Consider the following 7,832-nt stretch of genomic DNA (forward strand, 5'->3'; position numbering starts at 1 on the left):
CGTGCTACAAAAGTTTTTAACTCTGGTCACAACTGCTAGTTTTTTAAATTAGGTTGTAATTACAATCTATCAACTCGGGTTGCAACTATTAGGTTTTACGTGAAGTCGCAACCGTGAGGTTTTCAAAAATGGTACGCGAACACCATTTTTCAAATGTGGCCTCGACTATGGGCTTTCATATCGTGGTTGTAACTGCAAGTATTCGAAGCCGATTCGCAACTGTAGGTTTTCAAAGTCGGGGTAGCAACTGCAAGTGTTCTATGTCGGGTCGCAACTGCAAGTTTCTAAAGCCGGGTCGCAACCGCAAGTTTTCAAAGCCGGGTCACAACTGCAAGTTTCCAAAGTCGGGTCGCAACTGCAAGTTTCCAAAGTCAGGTAGCAACTGCAAGTGTTTAAAGTCGGGGCACAACTGCAAGTGTTCAAAGTCGGGTCGCAACTGCAAGTTTCTAAAGTCGGGTCGCAACTGCAAGTTTCTAAGGTCGGGTCGTAACTGCAAGTTTCCAAAGTCGGATCGCAACTGCCAGTTTCTAAAGTCGGGTAGCAACCGCAAGTGTTTAAAGTCGGGGCGCAAGTACAAGTGTTTAAAGTCAGGCCGCAACTGCAAGTGTTCTAAGTCGGGTCGCAACTGCAAGTTTCTAAAGTCGGGTCGCAACCGCAAGTTTCCAAAGCCGGGTCGCAACCGCAAGTTTCCAAAGCCGGGTCGCAACTGCAAGTTTCCAAAGTCGGGTCGCAACTGCAAGTTTTCAAAGTCGGGTCGCAATTGCAAATGTTTAAAGTCGGGGCACAACTGCAAGTGTTCAAAGTCGGGTCGCAACTGCAAGTTTCTAAAGTCGGGTCGCAACTGCAAGTTTCTAAAGTCGGGTCGCAACTGCAAGTTTCCAAAGTCGGATCGCAACTGCCCGTTTCTAAAGTCGGGTAGCAACCGCAAGTGTTTAAAGTCGGGGTGCAACTGCAAGTGTTCAAAGTCGGGTCGCAACTGTAAGTTTCTAAAGTCGGGTCGCAATTGCAAGTTTCCAAAGTCGGGTCGCAACTGCAAGTTTCCAAAGTCGGAGCCCAACTGCAAGTATCCAAGTGTATTAAAAAAAGGGTGTTAGTACAAGTTTTGAAGTCGGGTCACAACTGCCAATTTTCAAAGTCGGGTCACAACTGCAAATTTGCTAGTGAGGTCGCAATTACAAATATTAAAAGAGGGGCCCAAGTGCAAGTTTTCATAGTCGGGTTCCAGAATCGATCATTTTCAAAATGATGGATTTTAATAAACAAATAAATAAATAATGCATGGGACAAGACCGGGATAGATCATGTGCGCCAGTGGTATCATGCCGGTGATTACTGCTGAACGGAGGCAAAACTGAAAAAACAACAAAGGAAACATCTTTTTAAGACAACTCGTATTGTTCTTCTTATGTCTGGATATAGCTCAAGAAGAGCACACTCCACAACTATGTTATGGCAACCAAAATATGTTGTACAGACCAGCCCACTAGGACATATGTGCTTCTCTTATGTATTCGTATGTTTGCTCTTGCATGAGTGACAATAGAAATGGAAAGGCTAAGCCCAAAAAACAACACGACATGTACAAACCTTGGAGAGAAGGAAAAAATTCAATCAAGATATATGATGATGTCATGTGAGTGAGACCATAGATAAATCTCAGCTAGCTGAGTTCTAGATACTTCCAAGAACATTCGCCTTTAACGTAGTATACATATACGTGATTGAGTTCTTTTCACGTTGTTCCCAGGATTATTGATTTCGCAAGACGAAAAAGTAGATGTGATTGTACTAGCATTCATGTCACGTTGTTCCCATAATAGGACTATTGATTTCGCAAGAAAAAAGAAGCAGGATTATTGAATCACTCGGTCAAATAAAAAAACTAGACTATTTATTCACGCACACTAAGCTTTTCTTTCTTTTTAAGTCACAACACAATAAATATTCTATAGAGAAACGGAAATCTCACATCACACTTTTTAAGTCACAACACAATAAATATTCTATAGAGAAACGGAAATCTCACATCACAAGAAAATTAATACGAGATCTCACATCCCTGAAAAAAGAAAGAAGAAGTATCACGTCACTAAATATCCATCTCCAAAAAAAGGTAACAAATTTCTCCATCTCATGTCTCAACTTCCATGTTGAAGATTTATTTTCTACAAGATCTCCACCTAATCCGTCATCTCTGCCCAAAATTATTGCTATGCAAATATCTATATGAGGTCTCGAGTTCCAGCGATGATGGCAGTGGCGGAGCCAGCTCGGCCGGCGAGCCGGGGCAAAGTACACGTCGCTCGTATGTGTTAATTTTTTGCCCATGCAAAATGATAATTAGCTGTGTGTTTGCTGCTAGTATTGAAACGTGAATGCATAGTAGAGCCTGGGCAGCTGCCCCGGGTAGCCGGAAGGTGGCTCCGCCACATGATGGCCTACCATGTGTGACACCCTTGCGCTAGGACCACAGCCTAACAACGATGCACAACACAATATAAGCCAGCAACTACTAATCCACACCCCTATTATGGACGGAAAAGAAAGATGATGTGCTTGCCGGAACTACTAACGATTGAGCCCGCATCTGGATAGGAGAAGGAGACGCACGTATGAACACAATGACCACTGTGATGACTAAGAAGCATTAGTTCGTGTCTGGCTTGAGCACATGAAGGTCCCAGTTCACACAGAGCATCGAGCCGGACGTGCGTGTTGTAGTCGAACAACTGTCGCATGTTTGCATTTCCATCCGGCAGGCGGTTGTGTACATTGAAAGTTGACGGTGCACGCATACATGTTGGATTTTGCCTTATATCTTTTATTCTTTATATACTTTTAAAACAACTGTTTGTTTTATGAGTATAGTCAGTATAGGTTTGTGAAACTAATTTTCTGTTTCAGTGTTTCTTTTTCAAACACCTAGTCATATTATGAAAAACAATTGGAAGGAACATGGGTCTATATGTTCTTGCATAAAATACTAAAATTCTATATATCCGAGTCACCGAAATGCCTTAGCATATCATGTTTTATGGTAGGATGCGTGTTAATATGCCTTTTCTCAGTGCTTCAATATCACACCATACCACACCATCACGGGTTCAAAAGGTGATGAAAAGTGAAAGGAAAAAAAACATGTGATGAAACTCACCTAAAGTGCATGGCTGCAAACCTTCCCATAGTGCTCAATCATCCCACACTCGCACTTGAACTCATCAGCTGAATCTACCACAAACGCATTCTTGCACCACTTCTCTCTTGACTGAATTTTGATGTGCCAAGCCATGTACTCCAAGTGAGGCTCGACCTTGATGAGGTCGTATGACCCACATTCATAGAGCACATGTCTTGGGCAACACCAAGAGCAATTTTCATTCTTTTTTCTCTATGAATGTGCTCTATGAATGTGGGTCATACGACCTCATCAACACTGTAAGACATGAACACTGTGACGTGCTGATTTGTGTTATGACTCCGAGTTGTGCTAAAAAGTAACATAAATTGGATGGTTGAGATAGATGGTTAACTAAATTACACGGTTAAGATAATTCTGATAATGTGGATAAACGTGAAACCTCGTATGGTGCATCCAATTAGTAAATATAAGATATAAGATGCTTGATATAGCCTCTAAGAATTAATATGAGTAGTTGCTGTCATTCTTGCAAAGTTTTATTGACATAATTTTGTGGTCCAAAAATTTCAAAAATTTGTGCTTAGGGAGATGAGTTTCTTTAGGAGGAGATCCTCGAGAAGGCGTAATTCTGGTGAGTCACCGAGTGAGGGCTCTACACCACAAGCTTACACTGAGCCTCGGGCCAATCAGGTAGTCATGGCTGACACGAAATCATGCCGGTGGCCAAGTGATGAGTTCATGAATGGTGTAGGTATCAAGGAAGAATTTGATCATTTAATTTACAAAACCGGCCTCACCAACTTCCTCGCATATAAGTGTGTCCAACATTATTACCTTACATGCACTTTCATGAATGAATTCCGTTATCTCTCTAATACTTCTAGAGTGTCATTTAATCTCTATGATAAATCCTTTAGCATGATCATAGAAGAATTTTCTATTGCATGCAAACTCCCACTTTGGGGTTCACTAGAAAACCCATCAAAAGCTGATTATAATATGTTTCTTGAGAGCCTCTACGTTGGCGAAAATAGAGGAGTAACGCATGGTAGAATTAAAAGCATCCATTTTCCCTCTATTCGCTACTTTGCACTATTTAACTCAAAATGCGTAGTAGGGAAACAAGATTGCAGTGTGTTATGTGCCCCTGACTTAAGCCTTATTCACACTGATGTGACTGATGAACAACGCTATAACCTTGGTTCAATTGTTGCTCGAAGGTTGTATTCTAACTCTAGCAATGGTGATTTGTATGGAGGCATTTATTACTCCCCCATAGCTACACAATCAGGGGTGACACCCCAATTTAATATCCTATTTTGCCTAATAGATATTTAGACTTTGAAGCTATGCCTTATCATGAATTTATTGTAAATCGTTCTAGAGGATACGAGTATAACTTGATATTTGATAAATATACGCTTGTATGCCTGTCACTTTGTCTGCTCCCGCCCCCATTTAATTACCAGGCTCGTCAGAGATACTATGTCCTTGAGAACGAAGTGTAGGAGTAAAATGTTGTAGTAGAGGTTGCTCGCTTGGCATAGGAGGCAGCCAGGAATGCCCCCACAAGGTATAATCTCGACCATTTTCCTAATTACCAGCGGTGATTACCAAACTAGCCAAAAGCCTAAGCATGGGGGAGTACGTGTTTCTCATCGAAATTACATTCACACTCACACACTTTGTATAAATTGTCGGTGATCATCCTCTTTCATTTTATATCCATGTTAGCTTTATTTTTCGCTTTATTCTTGTGTGTGTGAAAAACTTTAGGAAATCCAAAATTATTTCTCGCTTCTTTTCATTTTTTCTTTCCCGTTTAGGTAGTTGTAGTATTAAAGAAAACCCAAAAAGATGTCCTCTTGCTTTTCGGGAGCTGTACTGTGTAAATATTTTTTTCTCGTTCTTGTTTTCCCTTAGTTTATTTTTCTTGCTTGAGAAAAAAAACTCCAAACATATTTCATTGTGTTTCTCTAAATTTTCTATTCCCTTTGTGTTGAGTTATGAAAGGAGAAGACCACAACGAAAATGTTGAGTGGCTCCCATATGCTTTGATTGTTTACCTAACGAAGAGCCAATATTACTATGTTTTCTCCTTTGTTTAAAACCGGTCCGTAGATTCTAGCTTAGTCCACGACACCCTCGCACCTTTATTATTATCTCATCGTTCGGTCATGCAAGTGAAAGGCAATCATAACGATATTTGATGAAGTGATCATGGCAAATGACACGGGTATGAACTCTTCTTGTTTCTCAATTTTGTAAATATGTTGGCTAGTTTGATCTTGATTCGGTATATCATGATTGGACATGTTTATATGGCAATTAGAGATCATAGCTTTATGGTACACGGGTATGATGTCAACATGCATAAAAATATTTATGATGTGATATGGTACTATGGTATTTCCCTCTCAGTAATTCAGTGGTTTGACTTGGCCCATGTGTAAACATGTAGTTGATTCAAAACCAATGCAACCTTCATGATGTTTAAATTCAGAGTGCTCATATCCTACTCATGCTAATGTTCAATGTTAATTATTTTCAATGCATGTTCATGACCGTTGTTGATCTCTAGTCGGTCGCTTCCAACCTATTTCTAGCCTCCACCTATAAATTTGCATCCAATTTCCTGAAATCAAGTTGTTCCACATGAGTCCACCATACCTATGTATATGCGTTATTACCCTGCCGTTCCAAGTAAATTTGCATGTGCCACCTCTAAACATTTAAACAAACATCTATTTTGTGCGCTCGTAACGCTCATGGAGCGACGGGGCAATCGATATCTTCCATGCCAAGTAAGTTACTCTCAAGACGGACGTTTATTCGCCGTCATTGCATGAGAGAGGTTGGTAAAAAGGGTGCCCAACCATGCTTTATAAAAAAAACAAAAAAAACTCCTTGGGAAAGATGATATGTTGGAGGGCACCCGTGAATTCGGCTAGCCATGGTTGTCTCTGGATGATGGATGGGAGTAAACCTTTACAATTCCGCTTGGGAACCACCTATAATGAGAAGATATTAAAACCTTTCTCATAACATTGACAATAAAGAACACTACTCAAAAACCATATTTCCTACATTGCTTTAAAATTTGAGTTGTGGCACCGCTGCAAATCAATGCTTCCCTCTGCGAAGGGCCTATATGTTTACTTTTATGTTGAATCATCACCTTCTTACTAAAAGCACCAAACCGAAGATCATTGTTTTCATTCTTATGCATTGAATCTAGTTAATGATTTAATGAGAGCATGACTCGAGCTTGCCTACCATGGATATAATGTTTAGTTACTGCTTGAAACTCAGAGGTGCTCTGCATTTATGCTTTGCGGTCTCAGAAAGGGATAGCGAGATACCATGTCACCATATTATATCATGATCATTTTGATAACTTGTTGGCATGTGAGATATCTTATTATTCCTTGCTCGTTGGCTATGCATTGACATGATTGAATATGATGCTGAATTGTTATCTTGGATCTAATTACCTATGATTTATGCTGAAAACTAGAACAGTAGCTAAGCATGTGTATAAGGACGAGAACAAAAGAGTTTGTAAAATTTTTCCTTATCACTTTTAGTTTATCAACTGAATTACTTAAGGACAAGCAATGAGTTAAGTTTGGGGGAGTTGATACGTCTCCAATGTATTTACTTTTCCAAACACTTTTTGCTCTGGTTTTTACCTCTAGTTTGCATGATTTGAATGAAACTAACCCGGACTAATGCTATTTTCAGCATGACTACCTTGGTGTTATTTTTTTGAAGAAATAAAAGTTTTCGGAATTGGATGAAACTTTTTGTGAATTATTTCTGAGATTTATAAGGATTTATGGAGCGAAGACCTGCTGTAGAAACGCTGCTCGGGGGCACAAGCCAACACGGCGCGGCCCCTCCAGGCCTCGCCCTGACGGCTTGTGGGGCCCTGATACGTCTCAAACGTATCTATAATTTTTTATGGTTTCATGCTGTTATATATCTTGTCATATTTGGATGTTTTATGTACCTTTTATATATTTTTTGGGACTAACTTATTAATTCAGTGCCAAGTGCGAGTTCGTGTTTTTTCTGTGTTTTTTGCTCTTTTCAGATCTAATTTTGGAACGGAGTCCAAACGGAATAAAATCACCGAAATGATTTTTTCCCGAACGGAAGAAGATCAGGGGGCTTGAGGGCCAAGCCAGGAGGGCTACAGGGGGCCCACAAGCCTGCTATCCGCCACCAGGGGGGCAGCGGCCAGCAGGCTTGTGGCCTCCCTGGCGCCCCCTGACCTAGCTCCTTCGCCTATATATTCCCTAAAATATATAAAAAATCAAGGGATCCACGAAAATACTTTTCCGCCGCCGCAAGCTTCCGTTTTCGCGAGATCTCATCTGGAGACCCTTCCCGGTGCCCTGCCGGAGGGGACTTTGGAGTTGGAGGGCTTCTTCATCATCATCATCGCCCCTCCAATGACTCGTGAGTAGTTCACTTCAGACCTACGGGTCCGTAGTTAGTAGCTAGATGGCTTCTTCTCTCTCTTGGATCTTCAATACAAAGTTCTCCATGATCTTCATGAAGATCTATCCGATGTAATCTTCTTTGGCGGTGTGTTTGTCGAGATCCGATGAATTGTGGATTTGTGATAAGATTATCTATGATATATATTTGAGTCTTTGCTGATTTCTTATATGCATGATTTTATATC

This window comes from Hordeum vulgare, chromosome 7H, assembly GCF_904849725.1.
Source record: "Hordeum vulgare subsp. vulgare chromosome 7H, MorexV3_pseudomolecules_assembly, whole genome shotgun sequence".
Taxonomy (NCBI): Eukaryota; Viridiplantae; Streptophyta; class Magnoliopsida; order Poales; family Poaceae; genus Hordeum; species Hordeum vulgare.